The sequence below is a fragment of the Macaca mulatta genome, chromosome 1, assembly GCF_049350105.2.
Source record: "Macaca mulatta isolate MMU2019108-1 chromosome 1, T2T-MMU8v2.0, whole genome shotgun sequence".
NCBI classification, from domain to species: Eukaryota; Metazoa; Chordata; class Mammalia; order Primates; family Cercopithecidae; genus Macaca; species Macaca mulatta.
In genome coordinates this window covers 199,509,552-199,529,162 of record NC_133406.1, presented here as the reverse complement: position 1 = coordinate 199,529,162, position 19,611 = coordinate 199,509,552, and the positions used below count along the sequence as shown (strand labels likewise).

At 42.6% G+C, this 19,611-nt stretch overlaps 1 protein-coding gene across 29 annotated transcripts in view; it reads right to left on the bottom strand.

Moving 5' to 3' along the window:
• Nucleotides 1-771, bottom strand: part of SCMH1 (Scm polycomb group protein homolog 1) — a 218,755-nt gene extending 217,984 nt beyond the window's left edge. For all 29 annotated transcript variants that reach the window (XR_003723335.2, XR_013403437.1, XM_015136801.3 and 26 more), the window contains exon 1: nucleotides 711-771. The gene's annotated coding sequence lies outside the window, so the exon portion shown is untranslated. The remainder of the gene's footprint in view (nucleotides 1-710) is intronic.
• Nucleotides 772-19,611: the final 18,840 nt, after the last annotated feature.

Here is a 19,611-nt window from a genome sequence, read left to right as displayed (position 1 = left end):
CCCCCTGGGCCGCTGGCTCACTTCGGTGCGGGGCCGCTCTCCCTGCCCGTTTCCGGCGGGGCACCGGGGCAGGCGGCACACCTGAGTCGGCCGGCCGGGGCCCAGCCCCCAGGACGCTGCTGACAGCTCCGGGCCCTAGGCGCCCCTGCTCTCGGTGGGGGCCACGCCGCCCCGCCGACCTCTGTCCCTGCCTGCCCCGAACGCGACCCGGCCGGCCAGAAGCACAGGCATTCCCACCTCTGGCGCCGGAGGTGTCCGACTGACCAGCGCAGACGGGGTCGCGCCGCCGCCCGGCCCTCGGCCCCCAGCCAGCCTGCCCCGGCCCACCCGCACCCGCCGGCCAGGACACGGCGACCCACACTGACCACCCTGACGCCGACCCTCCAAAGGGCCCCCGGCCTTGGGTTTCCCGTGCCGGGGCCCCCGGGCCGTCCCAGCCGCGTCAGGGCCGCGACCGGACCGTGGGCCCCGCCCGCCCGACCGCAGATGCAGAACGGCCTCCGGGCTCGGGACCCGGCTGACACGGCCGAAAGAGGGCCCGGCCCCGCGCGGACCACAGACTGGCAGGCCGGCCAGACAGACGGACAGGCTAACCCGGCCCGGCGGGGCGGCCGCAGCGGCCGCGCAGGTCCCGCCACCGCCCTCTGGCCCCAGGCGGCCCCTCAGGGCGCAAGCTCTTAGGCGGGCGGAGGCGGCCGCGAGGCGCTTACCTGCGGGCGCGGCGGGGGCGCGGGGCGGCTCACTCCCTTCCCGCCGCCATGTTTCCGCTACGCAGGGAGGGAGCGGGGACGCGGGAAGGGGGCGGGCGGGCGGCTCCGGAGAGCGGCGGGCGGGCGGCTCCGGAGAGCGGCGGGCGGGCGGCGGGGGGCTCCACCGAGCTGGCGACGGCTGCTGAGGCGGGGGGCGGGGCGGGGACTCCCCGGCCCCTCCCCCGCGCCTCCCGCCGCGAGGTGGCGCGCGCCTCGGCCGTTGGGCTCGCGCGGGGGGCGGGGCGGCGCGCTGGAGGAGGGAGGGCGCGCAGGGACCTGGCCCGCCCCTACCCCGCCGGCCTGCAGACCCCGGTCCGGGGGCCCCCCTGGCGCCCGGGCTAGCTGTCGGGTACGCGTCTTGTAGGTGGGTAAACTGAGGCCTGAGAGGGCGCGAGGGCGAGGACGAGGACTTGGGTTCGAATCCCGGGGCTGCCAGTAGCCCACTCCGAGGCCGCGTGGGGCTGGTGGAGGAGCCACCGGTCGGGCCCCCAAGACCGACTGACGTGGCCCTCACCTCTGGCGACCCCCGCCCGGCTAGTGGCTGGCCGTGTGGTGACTTTGGGCGAGTTACTTCGCACCGCCACCCAGGGGCCTCTTCTCCAACAGGATAGCACTGCACCGAGAGGGTAGGTGAGAGTCGAGTTAGCGCTTGGATGCCCTAGTGAGTGTCAGCGTCCTCAGTCGTCCCTGCGGTCATCCCTTCAACAGGTACGCACTGAGTGCACAGGCTCATTCTTTCAGGCCCACCAAAAATGTTGGCTACACAATTCTATTTTTGTTTTATTAGAGGTGGAGCCTCGCTTTGTCCCCCAGGTCGGAGTGCAGTGGCGCCATCGTAGCTCACTGTAACCTCAAATTACTGGGCTCAAGTGATCCTCCTGCCTCAGCCTCCCAAAGCGCTGGAACTACAGGCGTGAACCACTGCGCCTGGCACACAATTAGTTTAACCACCACATCATTTTAGCAGCTTAGGAAACCGAAGTCTTGACTTCTATTTTGGCTATTGAAAATACAGTGCAATATAAATCCCGAAACCTCTGCTGAGCTGGATGTGGAGTGGGTGTGGCATCACTTAGAACATGGCAATCTTCAGGTCACACAGGAATGTCTTGTTAATGATACTTCTATGAACAATGCTCCTTGGAGGGAAGTCCACCTCAGCAAGGCTGGAGCAGCAGACGGGACAGCTGAGCCTGGGTTACTTGCCTTGCCTCTGGAATAGGTCTTAGAGCATTGGACTGAAGAGGGGCTGCCTCCTTTTATCCTGGTGTTGGTCTCAGTATCCGTCTGCCCATTCTTGAGAAATGGAAATGGTCAGAATCTATCCAGGTTCTGATCTGCATCCCTGTGTCTAATTTAAACTTTTATTCCATGGCGTTTTGGGGAGTACCTGTCTCATGAAGAGCCCTGAGGTTACAAGGATAATTAGAGCCTAAATCTAAGGAGCCCATAGTTGGGGAAACTAGTATGTCAATAGCTAATGAGAGCACAGTGTTGTAAGTGCTCATACCAGTTTTCTATTCCTGCGTAACAAATTAGCCCAAAATTTGCAGCTTAAAGCAACACCCATTGATTTACTCACAGTTGTGTAGGTCAGAAAACTGGCATGGTGTGGCTGGGTTTTCTGCTCGTGGTGTCATAGGCTGAAATCAAGATGTCTAGAGGCTCTGCGAGGGAAAGGTCTGCCCCAGGCTCCTTCAGGCTGTTGGCAGAATTCATGTCCCTGTAGGACTAGTATCCCACAGCTACATTGTTTTGCCAGATCTCTGTTGGAGACCACTCTCAGGGCCTTGCCACATGGTCCCTTTTATCTCATCAACAGAGAACCTCATGTCAATCCTCTCATTCATTAAATATCTCTGATTTCCCTTCTTCAACCAGTCAGAGAACATGGTGAGCTTTTAAAAGACTTGTAATTAGGTCAGACCCACCTAGCTAATCTTCCTACTTTAAGGTCACCTGTGCCACACCACATACCCTAATCACAGGAGTAAAATTCATCTTAGCCACTGTCCCAGGGACTATGCAGAAGGTGTACATGAAGGTTAATCTAGGAGGCTACCTTAGAATTCTGCCTACTACATCCAGTGAGAAATGTTCTCTTAAACATTTTCTCTATGAACTCCCCTAGCAGTTTGTTCTGTAACTCTGTCCATGGCACAATATATGTTGCCATTATTGGGGTATATTTCTAAACCTCTTTTCTAGGCTGAAAGCTTCTTGAGATCAGGAACCTTATTCACACCTGTAGCCTTAGATAAGTCTTGGCATGAGGGTGATATTCCCACATCTGCTAAAAATAAATAAATAAATAGTATGCGTATTGTCCTTTGGATTCCTGCTGCTTTTTTTTTTTTTTTTTCTTGAGATGGAGTCTCGCTCGGTCTTCCAGGCTGGAGTGCAGTGGCGCGATCTCGGCTCACTGCAAGCTCCGCCTCCTGGGTTCACGCCATTCTCCTGCCTCAGCCTCCCGAGTAGCTGGGACTGCAGGTGCCTGCCACCATGCCCGGCTAATTTTTTGTATTTTTAGTAGAGACGGGGTTTCACCATGTTAGCCAGGATGGTCTCAATCTGCTGACCTCGTGATCCACCCTCCTTGGCCTCCCAAAGTGCTGGGATTACAGGCATGAGCCACCACACCTGGCCTCCTGCTTCTTTTTTAGATCCAGCTCAGAACTTCTCTGACACTTCTCAGGAAGAACTCATTTCTCCCTCCTCTCCACTGTCACTTATTAAAAATCTCTGTGTGAAATGTATCCCATTGTAGTATTTCAAGTTAGACTGTAGTTTCCTCGAATATAGTACTTTGCTTTTATTCCATTTAATATCCCAGGGCACAGCACAACGTATTTACAGTTCTGTGCTGTTCAATTAAACAGCTAATTACACATGGGTGTTATTAGTTGTTTAATGTTTGGATTTTAAAAAGGGGGGTTAAAAACCAAGAGGCAACTGGAGAATGGAATTGGGCTGTGACAGACCCTGTGACCTTTGGGTCACAGGTGTGGGGAAGCCAAGAAATACAGAGGCAATGGAGAGGGAAGAAATAGGCAAGTTAATCAGGATGTATTTTTTTTTAAAGGAGGTATGCTAGGAAACTCCAGGTCTGCTCTTTTCTACATTACAGTACAGCAAAAAGGAGTGATTATTCTGGCACTGACGGTTGAGGAAACAGTAGTTTTTGTTTTGTTTTTTGTTACCATGTTGTCGATGACCCAGTGGAAGAGATAGTGAAGGAAATGGGAAAGATGGTTTCTGATGCTTAAATAAAGTATGTGTGTTGTGGGGTGTGGGGGGGATGCATTGAAATACATAAGCGCCTTCAGCATGTTAAGTCCTACACATCAATTAAGACTACCTTCCCCAGGAACTTCCTCTGATACCTTCTCTTCCATCCTCACCCCAGGATAAATTAAATGCCCCTCTTTTTGCTGTCCTTGTAGCCTGGCACCTTCATTCATCATTGCATTTACTAGGATCTGTGCATATCATTTTCATTTATGCTTTTCTTTCACCTGACTGTAAGCTCCACAGATTGAAACTCTGTCTTTCTTCTTCATTACATCCACAGCACCTCGCACCATGCCTGGACCACAGTTGGTGATCAGTCTATATTTATAGAATGAATGTGCACAGTAGGACCCTTTCAGACCCAAGCCACAGACCAAAGAGGCAGTCTCCTTATTATCTGCCTTGTGACCACAGGGCCCCACTGGCTGTTCAGATTCAGACATGTGCTGAGCCCAAACATTGTTGTTTATCTAAGACGCTTCTGCTGTTGCTCGTCTTGTAAAATACAAAGTAAAAATAGTTCCAGGAAGCTGTGTGGTTAAGACATTCCAGTCTCTGTTTGAGCTCCTAGATAAAGGCTGTTATTGTTAGGAAGTTGGTCATTAATCCAACCTGCCTTTTCTCTGCGCTTTGGTTTCACACCCTTCTAAAGGTACTGATTCTTTTTGTCCTCAGTTGCCCTTAAGCCTGTCACTAGCTGGCTGGTAACTGGAAAAAATAATAACTTTACAACAGTGGATGTAAGAATGATCTGAAGGTATCAGTTGACCACAAGTTACCTTTGTGCTCTGGGATTGTGACTTTAACTTATTCTCAAAGTGCCTTACCAGATGGCTTATGTTCTCATCTGTAAAATGGGAGAAATGACACCCACCTCACCAGATTATTGAAGAGTGAAAGAAAATAGAGTAGGCAGAGCTTCCTGGAACACAGTAATGGCTAAGAAAACGTCATAGATTGGAATCACAGATTGGAATCCCCTCACTTTGTTCTGCTATGGCCAGACTTTGGGCTATTAAGTTTATCCTAGGCATTATATTTTAAAAGAGGGATGATGTTGACAAATTATCACCCAGAAGCAAATGACCAGATAAGGAATCTGGAAATCAGACCTTATAAGGAGCAGCTGAAAGGAGTTGGGAACATTTAGCCTGCAGAAGAAATAACTATTAATAGGAGTAGAGTGGGGCAGGGCAAGGCCTTAGAAGGGTCTTCAAATAATTGAAGGGCTAACATGTGGAAAAGGATTAGGCCTCAATTCTATTCCACATATATCTATGGAACTCCTATTATGTGCCAGGAACTGGGAATACAAATAAATGTAAAGTACAATCCTTGTCTTTAAGGATCTTAGTCTATGAAGGACGATGACAATGCAAAAGGGGCTACTACAGAGGACTTTACAATGTCCTCTGTAATATGGAGAAGGCAGAGGAGGATTCATTGAACCCAGAGACACTGGGGAAGACTTCACCAAGAAGGTGACATTTGGGTGGACCTTAAAGGAAAACTAGGATTTTGTTTTAGGCAGAGAAGGAGGGGAAGGGCACATAGGCAGCAAGTACAGCATGAACAAAGACAAAAAGGCATCCTCATGGAAAACCTAGGATGCATCGGAAAAGAAGCCGGAAGTGAGCCTGCAATATTTGATTGGAGCCAGATTGTCAAGGGCCTTGATTATTAAGCTAAAGAGCTTGGACTATTTACCTTGAGTGGGTATTGAACTATTTACCTTGAGTGGGTATTGAAGAGCCATCAAAGGCCTTTAAGCAGATTTTTATTTTAAAAGGAAATCTCTAGCACAGCCTGCTGAAAGAGCTACACTGAAGAGAGACAGGAGGCAGGGAAGACAAGACCTCTCAGCATACCAAAGAGAGTCCATGAACTTGACTGTTCCACTGACCATGGGTAAATTTGGGCACATTATTTAAACTTTCTGAACTGTTTTTTTTTTAGTTTGTAAATTGAACGTCTACTTTAGAGGGATGTTTCAAGAATCAAGTGAAATAACATATCCAAGACCCTAACATGTGTCTAGTACCCAAATGTTGCTCAGTAAGTGAACACCATTCCCTTCCTTCCCTTTCTCTTAATGGATAGAGTAGACAGAGAAACAGAGTTCTACTTGATGAAGCTAGCATTCATGGGCAAACAGTGGGATAATTCTCTTGGGGAAATGAATACATCACTGGATACATTTAAGAAGGGTATTTCTTTGGTAGAAGATGAATTGAACCAGATCAACCTCTAAAATCTCATTCTTGGCTGGGCACGGTGGCTCATGCCTGCAATCCCAGCACTTTGGGAGGCCAAGGCGAACGGATCACAAGGTCAGGAGATCGAGACCATCCTGGCTAACACGGTGAAACCCCATCTCTACTGAAAATACAAAAAATTAGCCGGGTATTGTGGTGGGCACCTGTAGTACCAGCTACTCGGGAGGCTGAGGCAGGAGAATGGCATGAACCCAGGAGACGGAGCTTGCAGTGAGCTGAGATTGTGCCACTGCACTCCAGCCTGAGCGACAGAGCGAGACTCCGTCTCAAAAAAAGAAAAAAAAAAAAGAAAAAAAAAAAACCTCATTCTTACTCTATGATTCTGTCACCTTTAGGTCATAGTATTATGGAGATGGTCAAGAACCTGAGGTTTGATAGTTATTTGATATATATTATGATATATACTTAATATATTGTATATCAAATATCTTATATATATATGATGGAGATGGTTAAGAATCTGAGGTTTGACTTTGTTAAAAGCACCAATTGGCCCCAAAAGAAGTGAATCTTCCTCAAAATGAACATCTGTTACTGAAGTGTACAATTTAAAAGACCCTACCCTAAACAGTCCTTCAGGAGTAACTATACTACAGGAGAAAGACAGCTGGGTTTCCAACTTAGAGGCCTACATTCCAGTGTCAGAAATTAAAGATTTTGCTATATAGCTTTGGACAGGTCATTCTTTGTGTCTTGGCGTACATTTCTCCATCAGGAAGATGTGAAGGTTGGGCCTCTAAGGGGTCTTCTATTACTAACATTTTGGGATTCTGGGAGTCTTAAGTTATTGAGATCATGAAATTGTGGATGTAAAAATGTTAGGAGATTTCAAGGGTTCCCACAGCAACTATATCACTCACAGTTTATGTCTCAATTTAACAGCATCAAATCCACCTAAAATATATTTTTTTAAATGTGTCACATGCATTGAGAGTGATACTCATTTGACATTCTTCTTGGAATCAGAACTTTGGAATTCAGTGCATTTCAAGTCTCAGCATTAACTCATCTGCAAATTGGATTAGTTCATATTTCTGGTTGAGAGAGGAGACACTTTCTATAGTATGGCAAAGAAATGAAAATGTCAGTCATCTGTCACAGAAGGAAGAGATGGCTCACTTTAGGCCCTAGATGCCACGTCATCTGGAAGTAGACAAAAAGGAAGACTTGGAGCCAGGAGAGCCACGCGTTGGTCCACACTGTTCCCTCAGAAGGTCCTCCTGGCCAGCTCCTGCTCATCCTCTGAAGTTTTCCCTTTTCTTCTTCTCTGCTCAATAAAACAAGTTCCTCTGTCATCTATGCTTCCTTAGCATTATAGCATTGATCATAGAGTATGATAATTATTGCCTGTGTTACTATTGATTGTCTACAAATTGATAAGGGGCACAGCACTAACATTTATTGGGCACCTGCAATGTGCCAGGTGTGTATATCGTCTTATGTAATCCACACTGCAACCCTTATGGTGTAGGTATTGTTACCCCTCTTTAACTGATGAGACTAGGTCAGAGAAGTTAAATAACTTGCTCAAGATCATATAACTAGTAAATTACTAGTCTGGCTTTGAATCAGGTTTGTTTGTTTCCCAAGCCCCTGTGATTTTGATTGTTCATTCCTTTTTCTTATCTCTGTAACCTGAACTCTTAGTATAAGCCCAGCCTTTTGTATATAGTTAGCCTTTGAACAATGTAGGGGTTAGAGGCGTCAACCCCCTGTACAGTCGAAAATTGCATATAACTTTTTACTCCCCCCAAACTTAACTACTAATAGCCTACTATTGACCAGAAGCCTTACTGATAACAAAGTCTATCAGTCTTACATAACATAATCTTATCACTCTTACAATAAAATAAGCTATAGAAAAGAAAATGTTATTAAGAAAATCATATAACAGGCCGGGCGTGGTAGCTCACGCCTGTAATCACAGCACTTTGGGAGGCCAAGGTGGGCGGATCACGAGGTCAGGAGATTGAGACCATCCTGGCTAACATGGTAAAACCCCATCTCTACTAAAAATACAAAAAATTAGCCGGGCCTGGTGGTGGGCGCCTGTAGTCCCAGCACTTGGGAGGCTGAGGCAGGAGAATGGCGTGAACCCGGAAGGCAGAGCTTGCAGTGAGCCAAGATCGCACCACTGCACTCCAGCCTGGGCAACAGAGTGAGACTCCGTCTTAAAAAAAAAAAAAAGAAAAGAAAAAGAAAATCATATAACAGAGAAAATACATTTACAGTACTATACTGTATTTATTGATACCATAAGTTTACTTTGTCTGTTTACAAGGTGAATCGTCTGTCTGAAATAGCATGCAACTGCAGCTGTAGACATCAATCTGCAGCACATATCAAGCAATTCAACTTTTTCTTGTCACGTCCTGACTTTTCTCTGCTTCTTGGGAGCACTTCCAGCATCACTAGTGGCACTTCGTATGGGTCCCATGGCGTTATTCAAGATTTACGGTATTGTTCTAAACACGAAGAAAAATACTTGAGAACCGCAAGAGATCACTTTTTACTGCGATATGCAGTTTACTGGAGAGATGAATGGCTCACATGGAGATGATTAGCGTCATAGGTTGTTTTAAGGGATACTCGTAACAGCTGAGCTCACCGCAATGGCAATAGGAGGTGGCTCCAAAATCATTACAGTAGTACCTTATGGACTGCAGTTAACTTCTTGTAGTTATGATTTAATACTGCGTCTTTATGTTTGTTTACATTTTTCTCAACTGCAAATGGCACTATGTACATAAGGTCTGTAAATGTTTGTGTGCATAAGTTTTGATAAGTTTTATTTATTTTTTATTTTTTGAGACACGGTCTTGCTCTGTCGCCCAGGCTGGCTTGCAGTGATGCAGTCACGGCTCACTGCAACTCCAATCTCCTGGGCTCAGGTGATCCTCCCACCTCAGCCTCTTGAGTAGATGGGACTACAGGCATGCACCACCATGCCTGCCTAATTTTTTGATTTTTTCATAGAGACGAGGTCTCACTTTGTTGCCCAAGGCTGGTCTTGAACTCGTGGGCTCAAGCGATCCTCTCACCTAGTCCTCCCAAAGTTCTGGGATTACACCATGCTTGACAAATTTTAACTTTTTGCAATAGATTTTTATATATTTTATTGTCATAAGTGATAAAATAGAATCGTTTCTACATATATTTTATGCATTCATTACATAAAACTTTTTCTTAAATTTTTTGATATTTCTAGGCTACGTGGTTTGTCTGAGTTTTTTCAGATTGTCTCAAACCTCCAAACAATTTTTCAGTGTATTGAAAAAAGTCTGTGTAAAAATGGACCCATACAGTTCAAACCCATGTTGTTCAAGGGTTAACTGTACACAAGAGATTGAATTATTCTTGAATGACAATCCTATTCAATCAATCAGTAAAGATTTACTATATGGAGCAGTGCTGGGGATTGAGCTAGCCTTTCCTTGACTTGCTATCAGCTTCTGGGGACATCTGCTTTGAAATAAATACTCTCATTAGCTTTGCTGGTGTCTCAGCTCAGCAGGAGAAGCTGTTGATAGTCTCTTGACAGGGCCAGCTGGCATGATAGACTTGTTTAAACCAAATTAGTTTCACATCATTCTAACAACCCTGCTTTAAGGTCCTAATGTCATAAGAGAGACAGAATTCAAAAACAACTGTCATACATATGAAAAGGGCTATACAGAAACTGTACAAGATTCTAAGAGCAAAATGGAGGGAGGGATTAATTCTGCCTATAAGAATTAAGAAAGGTTTCACAAAGAAGGTGGCATTTGAGTTGAGACTCAAAGGATAAGCAGTTTTATTTTTCCATTTGTTTTGTTGGTTTATTTTTAATTTTTATTTTAGGTTTGGGGATACATGTCAGGGTTTGTTACATAGATAAACATGTGTCATGGGGGTTAGTTGTACATATTATTACCTCACCCAGGTATTAAGCTCAGTACCCAATAGTTATTTTTCCTGCTCCTCTCCCACCTCCCACCCTCCCTGCTCAAGTAGACCCCAGTGTCTGTTGTTTTCTTCTTTGTGTTAATAAATTCTTATCATTCAGCTCCCAGTTATAAGTGGAAACATGCCGTGTTTAGTTTTCTATTCCTGCATTAGTTTGCTAAGGATAATATCCTCCAGCCCTGTTCATGTTCCCGCAAAAAACATGATCTCATTCTTTTTTATGGCTGCATAATATTCTGTGGTGTATATGTACAACATTTTTTTTTAAATCCAGTCTGTCATTCATGGGCATTTAGGTTGATTTCATGTCTTTGCTATTGTGAACAGTGTTGCAATGAACATTTGCATGCATATGTCTTTATGGTAGAATGCTTTATATTCCTCTGGGTATATACCCAGTAATGAGATTGCTGAATCAAATGGTAGTTCTGCTTTTAGCTCTTTGAGGAATTGCCATACTGCTCTCCACAATGGTTGAACTAATTTACACTCCCACCAACAGCGTATAAGGGTTTTCTCCACAACCTCACCAGCATCTGTTATTTTTTGACTTTTTAACAGTAGTCTTTCTGACTGGTATAAGATGGTATCTCATTGTGGTTTTGACTTGCATTTTTTTTAATGATCAGTGATAATTGAGCTTGTTTCATATGTTTGTTGGCTGCATTATTTCTTCTTTTGAGAAGTGTCTGCTCATGTCCTTTACCCACTATTTAATGGGGTTGTTTGTTTTTCTCTTATAAATTTGTTTAAGTTCTTTATAGATGCTGGATATTAGACCTTTGTCAGATGCATAATTTGCAAATATTTTCTCTCATTCTGTAGGTTGTCTGTTGATGGTTTCTTTTGCTGTGAAGCTCTTATGTTCAATTAGATTCCATCTGTCCATTTTTGCTTTCGTTGCAATTGCTTTCAATGTCTTTGTCTTGAAATCTTTGCCCGTTCCTATGTCCAGGATGGTATTGTCTAGGTTGTCTTCTAGGGTTTTTCTAGTTTTGGGTTTTACATTTATGTCTTTAGTCCATCTTGAGTTGATTTTCATATATGGTGTGAGGAAGGGGTCCAGCTTCAATCTTCTACATATGGCTATCCAGTTGTCCCAGCACCATTTATTGAATAGGGAGTCTTTTCCCCATTGCTTTTGTCAGCTTTTTCAAAGATCAGTTGGTCGTAGATGTGCAACCTCATTTCTGGAATCTCTATTCTGTTCCACTGGGCTATGTGCCTGTTTTTGTATTAGTACCATGCCGTTTTGGTCACTGTAGCCTTGTAGTGTAGCTTGAGGTTGAGTAATGTGATTCCTCCAGCTTTGTTCTTTTTTTTTTTTTTTTTTTATACTTTTAGTTCTAGGGTACATGTGCACAATGTGCAGGTTTGTTACATATGTATACTTGTGCCATGTTGGTGTGCTGCACCCATCAACTTGTCAGCACCCATCAACTCATCATTTACATCAGGTAGAACTCCCAATGCCATCCATCCCCCCTTCCCCCTCCATATTAGGCCCCGGTGTGTGATGTTCCCCTTCCAGAGTCCAAGTGATCTCATTGTTCAATTCCCACCTATGAGTGAGAACACGTGGTGTTTGGTTTTCTGTTCTTGCGATAGTTTGCTGAGAATGATGGTTTCCAGCTGCATCCATGTCCCTACAAAGGGCACAAACTCATCCTTTTTAATGGCTGCATAGTATTCCATGGTGTATATGTGCCACATTTTCTTAATCCAGTCTGTCACTGATGGACATTTAGGTTGATTCCAAGTCTTTGCTATTGTGAATAGTGCTGCAATAAACATACATGTGCATGTGTCTTTATAGCAGCATGATTTATAATCCTTTGGGTATATACTCAGTAATGGGATGGCTGAGTCATGTGGTATTTCTAGTTCTAGATCCTTGAGGAATCGCCATACTGTTTTCCACAATGGTTGAACCAGTTTACAATCCCACCAACAGTGTAAAAGTGTTCCTATTTCTCCACATCCTCTCCATCACCTGTTGTTTCCTGACTTTTTGATGATTGCCATTCTAACTGGTGTGAGATGGTATCTCATTGTGGTTTTGATTTGCATTTCTCTGATGGCCAGTGATGATGAGCATTTTTTCATGTGTCTGTTAGCTGTATGCATGTCTTCTTTTGAGAAATGTCTGTTCATATCCTTTGCCCACTTTTTGATGGGGTTGTTTTTTTCTTGTAAATTTGTTTGAGTTCTTTGTGGGTTCTGGATATTAGCCCTTTGTCAGATGAGTAGATTGCAAAAATTTTCTCCCATTCTGTAGGTTGCCTGTTCACTCTGATGGTACTTTCTTTTGCTGTGCAGAAGCTCTTTAGTTTAATTAGATTGCATTTGTCAATTTTGGCTTTTGTTGCCATTGCTTTTGGTGTTTTAGACATGAAGTCCTTGCCCATGCCTATGTCCTGAATGGTATTCCCTAGGTTTTCTTCTAGGGTTTTTATGGTTTTAGGTCTAGCATTTAAGTCTCTAATCCATCTTGAATTAATATTCGTATAAGGAGTAAGGAAAGGATCCAGTTTCAGCTTTCTACTTATGGCTAGCCAATTTTCCCAGCACCATTTATTAAATAGAGAATCCTTTCCCCATTTCTTGTTTTTCTCAGGTTTGTCAAAGATCAGATGGCTGTAGCTGTGTGGTATTATTTCTGAGGGCTCTATTCTGTTCCATTGGTCTATATCTCTGTTTTGGTACCAGTACCATGCTGTTTTGGTTACTGTAGCCTTGTAGTATAGTTTGAAGTCAGGTAGCGTGATGCCTCCAGCTTTGTTCTTTTTTTTTTTATTTTTTTTTATTTTTTAAATTTATTTATTATTATTATACTTTAAGTTGTAGGGTACATGTGCATAACGTGCAGGTTTGTTACATATGTATACTTGTGCCATGTTGGTGTGCTGCACCCATCAACTCGTCATTTACATCAGGTATAACTCCCAATGCAATCCCTCCCCCTCCCCCCATGATAGGCCCCTGTGTGTGATGTTCCCCTTCCTGAGTCCAAGTGATCTCATTGTTCAGTTCCCACCTATGAGTGAGAACATGCGGTGTTTGGTTTTCTGTTCTTGTGATAGTTTGCTAAGAATGATGGTTTCCAGCTGCATCCATGTCCCTACAAAGGACACAAACTCACCCTTTTTGATGGCTGCATAGTATTCCATGGTGTATATGTGCCACATTTTCTTAATCCAGTCTGTCACTGATGGACATTTGGGTTGATTCCAAGTCTTTGCTATTGTGAATAGTGCTGCAATAAACATACGTGTGCATGTGTCTTTATAGCAGCATAATTTATAATCCTTTGGGTATATACCCAGTAATGGGATGGCTGGGTCATATGGTACATCTAGTTCTAGATCCTTGAGGAATCGCCATACTGTTTTCCATAATGGTTGAACTAGTTTACAATCCCACCAACAGTGTAAAAGTGTTCCTATTTCTCCACATCCTCTCCAGCACCTGTTGTTTCCTGACTTTTTAATGATCGCCATTCTAAGTGGTGTGAGATGGTATCTCATTGTGGTTTTGATTTGCATTTCTCTGATGGCCAGTGATGATGAGCATTTTTTCATGTGTCTGTTGGCTGTATGAATGTCTTCTTTTGAGAAATGTCTGTTCATATCCTTTGCCCACTTTTTGATGGGGTTGTTTGTTTTTTTCTTGTAAATTTGTTTGAGTTCTTTGTAGGTTCTGGATATTAGCCCTTTGTCAGATGAGTAGATTGCAAAAATTTTCTCCCATTCTGTAGGTTGCCTGTTCACTCTGATGGTACTTTCTTTTGCTGTGCAGAAGCTCTTTAGTTTAATGAGATCCCATTTGTCAATTTTGGCTTTTGCTGCCGTTGCTTTTGGTGTTTTAGACATGAAGTCTTTCCCCATGCCTATGTCCTGAATGGTACTACCTAGGTTTTCCTCTAGGATTTTTATGGTATTAGGTCTAACATTTAAGTCTCTAATCCATCTTGAATTAATTTTCGTATAAGGAGTAAGGAAAGGATCCAGTTTCAGCTTTCTACTTATGGCTAGCCAATTTTCCCAGCACCATTTATTAAATAGGGAATCCTTTCCCCATTTCTTGTTTCTCTCAGGTTTGTCAAAGATCAGATGGCTGTAGATGTGTGGTATTATTTCTGAGGACTCTGTTCTGTTCCATTGGTCTATATCTCTGTTTTGGTACCAGTACCATGCTGTTTTGGTTACTGTAGCCTTGTAGTATAGTTTGAAGTCAGGTAGCGTGATGCCTCGCTTTGTTCTTTTGACTTAGGATTGTCTTGGCAATGCGGGCTCTTTTTTGGTTCCATATGAACTTTAAAGCAGTTTTTTCCAATTCTGTGAAGAAAGTCATTTGTAGCTTGATGGGGATGGCATTGAATCTATAAATTACCTGGGCAGTATGGCCATTTTCATGATATTGATTCTTCCTATCCATGAGCATGGAATGTTCTTCCATTTGTTTGTGTCCTCTTTTATTTCACTGAGCAGTGGTTTGTAGTTCTCCTTGAAGAGGTCCTTTACATCCCTTGTAAGTTGGATTCCTAGGTATTTTATTCTCTTTGAAGCAATTGTGAATGGAAGTTCATTCATGATTTGGCTCTCTGTTTGTCTGTTACTGGTGTATAAGAATGCTTGTGATTTTTGCACATTAATTTTGTATCCTGAGACTTTGCTGAAGTTGCTTATCAGCTTAAGGAGATTTTGGGCTGAGACGATGGGGTTTTCTAAATATACAATCATGTCATCTGCAAACAGGGACAATTTGACTTCTTCTTTTCCTAATTGAATACCCTTTCTTTCTTTCTCTTGCCTGATTGCCCTAGCCAGAACTTCCAACACTATGTTGAATAGGAGTGGTGAGAGAGGGCATCCCTGTCTTGTGCCAGTTTTCAAAGGGAATGCTTCCAGTTTTTGCCCATTCAGTATGATACTGGCTATGGGTTTGTCATAAATAGCTCTTATTATTTTGAGATACTTTCCATCAATACCGAATTTATTGAGAGTTTTTAGTATGAAGGGCTGTTGAATTTTGTCAACGGCCTTTTCTGCATCTATTGAGATAATCATGTGGTTTTTGTCTTTCGTTCTGTTTATATGCTGGATTACGTTTATTGATTTGCGTATGTTGAACCAGACTTGCATCCCAAGGATGAAGCCCACTTGATCATAGTGGATAAGCTTTTTAATGTGCTGCTGGATTCGGTTTGCCAGGATTTTATTGAGGATTTTTTGCATGGATGTTCATCAGGGATATTGGTCTAAAATTCTCTTTTTTTGTTGTGTCTCTGCTAGGCTTTGGTATCAGGATGATCAGCTTTGTTATTTTTGCTTAGGATTGCCTTGGCTATTTGAGTTCTTTTTTGGTTCCATATAAATTTTAAAATATTTTTTTTCTAGTTCTGTGAAGAATGTTGTTGGTAGTTTGATAGGAATAGCACTAAATCTGTAAATTGCTTTGGGCAGTATAGCCATTTTAATGATATTGATTCTTCCTATCCATAAGCATGGAATGGTTTTCCATTTGTTTGTGTCTTCTTTGATTTCTTCGAGCAGTGTTTTGTAATCCTCATTGTAGAGCTCTTTCACTTTCCTGGTTAGCTGTATTCCCAGGTATTTTATTTTATTTTTTTGTGGCAATTGTAAATGGGATTGCCTACCCAATTTGGCTATCAGTTTAGTTGGTGGGTTTATAGGAATGCTAGTGATCTTTGTACATTGATTTTGTATCCTGCAATTTTGCTGAAGTTATTTATCAGCTGAAGGAGCTTTCACAGGCCAAGACTATGGGGTTTTCTAGATACCAAATCATGTTGGCTGGGCGCGGTAGCTCACGCCTGTAATCCCAGCACTTTGGGAGGCCGAGGCGGGTGGATCAGGGGGCCAGGAAATCGAGACCATCCTGGCTAACATGGTGAAACCGCGTCTCTCCTAAAAACACACACAAAAAATTAGCCAGGCATGGTGGCGGGCACCTGTAGTCCCAGCTACTCTGGAGACTGAGGCAGAAGAATGGTGTGAACCTGGGAGGCAGAGCTTGAAGTGAGCCGAGATCATGCCACTGCACTCCAGCCTGGGCGACAGAGAGAGACTCTGTCTCAAAAAACAAAACAAACAAACAAAAAAGAATCATGTTGTCTGCAAACAGAGATAGTCTGACTTCCTCTCTTTCTATTTGGATGTCCTTTCTTTCTCTCGCCTGATTGCTTTGACCAGGACTTCCAATACTATGTTGAATAGAAGTGGTGAGAGATGGCATCCTTGTCTCGTGCTGGTTTTCAAGAGGAATGCTTTCAGCTTTCGCCATTCAGGATAATGTTGGCTGTGGATTTGTCATAGATGGCTGTTATTATTTTGATGTTTGTTCCTTCAGTACCTAGTTTATTGAGAGTTTTTAACATGAAGGGATGCTGAATTTTATCAGAAGCCTTTTCTGCATCTATTGAAATAATCATGTGTTTTTTGTCTGTAGTTCTGCTTATGTGATGAATCACATTTATTGACTTTTGTATGTTGAACCAACCTGCCATCCCAGGAATGAAGCTTGCAAGTATTTTGTTGAGTATTTTTGCATTGATGTTTATCAAGGATGTTGGGGCTGAAGTTTTCTTTTTTTGTTGTGTCTCTACCAGGTTTTGGTATCAAGATGATGCTGGCCTCATAGAATGAGTTGAGAAGTCCTTCCTCTTTAATTTTTTGGAATATTTGCTGTAGGAATGGTACCAGCTCTTCTTTGTACATCTGACAGAATTCAGTTGTGAATTCATCAGGTCCTGGGTTTTTTTTGTTTGTGTGTTTTTTTGTTTTTTTTGGTCAGTAGGCTATTTATTACTGATTCAATTTTGGAACCTGTTATTGGTCTGCTCAGGGAATCAGTTTCTTCCTGGCTTAGTCTTGGGAGTGTGTATGTATCCAGGAATTTATCCATGTCTTCTAGGTTTTCTAGTTTGTGTGTGTAGAGGTGTTCATAGTAGTTTCTGATGGTTGCTTTTATTTCTGTGGGGTCAGTAGTAACCCCTTTGTCATTTCTAATTATGTTTATTTGGATTTTCTCTTTTCTTCTTAATTAGTCTAGCTAGTAGCCTATCTCCTTTATTAAATTTTTTTCAAAAAACCAATTCCTGGATTCATTGATCTTTTGAACAGTTTTTTGTGTCTTGGTATTTTCAGTTCGGCTCTGATTTTTGTTATTTCTCATATTCTGCTAGCTTTGGGGTTGATTTGTTCTTGCCTCTTGAATTTCTTCAGTTGTGAAGTTAGGTTGTTAACTTGAGATCTTCCTACCTTTTTGATGTGGGCACTTAGTGCTATAAATTTCTCTCTTAACACTGTCTTAGCTGTGTGCCAGAGATTCTGGTATGTTACATGTTTGTTCTCATTATTTTCAAAGAACGTCTTTATTTCTGCCTTAATTTCATTATTTACCCAAAAGTCATTCAGGATACAATGTTTAATTTCTGGTAATTGTATGGTAATTTCCATTTAATTGAGCAATTTTCATTGTGTTGACTTCTACTTTTATTGCACTGTGGTCTGAGAGTGTGTTTGGTATGATTTCAGTTTTTTTACATTTGTTGAGGATTGTTTAATGTCCAATTATGTGGTCATTTTTGGAGTATGTGCCATGTGACAATGAGAAGAATGTATATTGTGTTCTTTTTGGATGGAGACTTCTGTAAAAGTCTATTGGATCCATTTGGTCCAATGCTGAGTTTAGGTCCTGAATATCTTTGTTAATTTTCTGCCTCAATGATCTAATACTGTCAGTGGAATGTTGAAGTCCCCCACTATTATTGTGTGGGAGTCTATGTCTCTTTGTAGGTCTCTGAGAACTTGCTTTATGAATGTGGGTGCTGATGCATTGGGGGCATATATATTTAGGATAATTAGGTCTTCTTGAATTGAACCCTTCACCATTACATAATGCACTTGCTTGTCTTTTTTGATCTTTGTTGGTTTGAAATCTGTTTTGTCTGAAATTAGGATTGTAACCCCTGCTTTTTTATGTTTTCTGTTTCCTTGGAAGATTTTTCTTCATCCCTTTATTAATATTTTGAGCCATGAGTGTCATTACATGTGAGATGGGTCTCTTGAAGACAGCATACCATTGGGTCTTACTTTTTTTTAATCCAGCTTGCCACTCTGTGCCTTTTAAATGGGGCATTTAGTCTGTTTACATTCAAGGTTCATATTTATATGTATGGATTTGATCCTGTCATTGTGCTGTTAGCTGGTTATTATGTTGGCTTATTTGTGTGATTGCTTTAGAGTGACACTGGTCTGTGTGTTTAAGTGTGTTTTTGTATTAGCTGGTAGTGATCTTTCCTTTCTATATTTAGTTCTCCTTTCAAGATCTCTTATAAGGCAGGTCTGGTGGTAATGAAGTCCCTCAACATTTGCTTATTGGAAAAGGGTATTATTTCTCCTTCACTGAGGAAGCTTAGTTTGGCTGGATATGAAATGATTGGTTGAAGTTTTTTTTTTTTTAAGAATGTTGAATATAGGCCCCCAATCTCCTTTGGCTTGTATGGTTCCAGCTCAGAGGTCTGCTGGTAGCCTGATGGGGATCCCTTTGTAGGTGACCTGCCCTTTCTCTCTAGCTGCCTTTAATATTCATTCTTTCATTCTGACCTTGGAAAATCTGATGATAATGTGTCTTTGGGATGATCTTGTATAGAATCTTTCAGGAACAAAGTTGGGGAAATTTTCATGGATGATATCCTGAAATATATTTTCCAAGTTGATTTTCTTTCTCCCACTCCCTTTCAGGAATGCCAATGATTCATATATCTGGCCTCTTTATATAATCCCATACATCTCAGAGGTTTTGTTCAATCCTTTTTATTCTTTTTTCTTAATTTTTTTCTGTCTGATTTCAGAGAACTAGTCTTCAAGTTTTGAGATTCTTTCTTTAGCTTGGTTTATTCTGCTGTTAACATTTGTGATTGCGTTGTGAAATTCTTGTATTGTGCTATTCAATTCTGTCAGACTCAGTAGGTTCTTTTTTTGTACTAGCTATTCTGTTCTTCAGCTCCTGTATCACTTTATTGTAATTCTTATTTTCCTTGAATTGGGTTTTGCCATCCTTGTTCCTATTTTTGTTCCTATCCATATTCAGAATGCAATTTCTGTCATTCCAGCCAGTTTGGCCAGGTTAAAAACTCTTGTTGAAGAACTGGTGCAGTCCTATGGAGGACATATGACACTGGCCATTTGAGTTACTGGAGTTTTTGCATTGGTTCTTTCTCATCTCTGCATTGTGAGTGTTCCTTTAACTGCAGTGTAGATTGAGTACAGAAAATAGACTTCTTTTCTGGATTTTTCTACTGGGTCAAGGTTTTGCATAGGGTC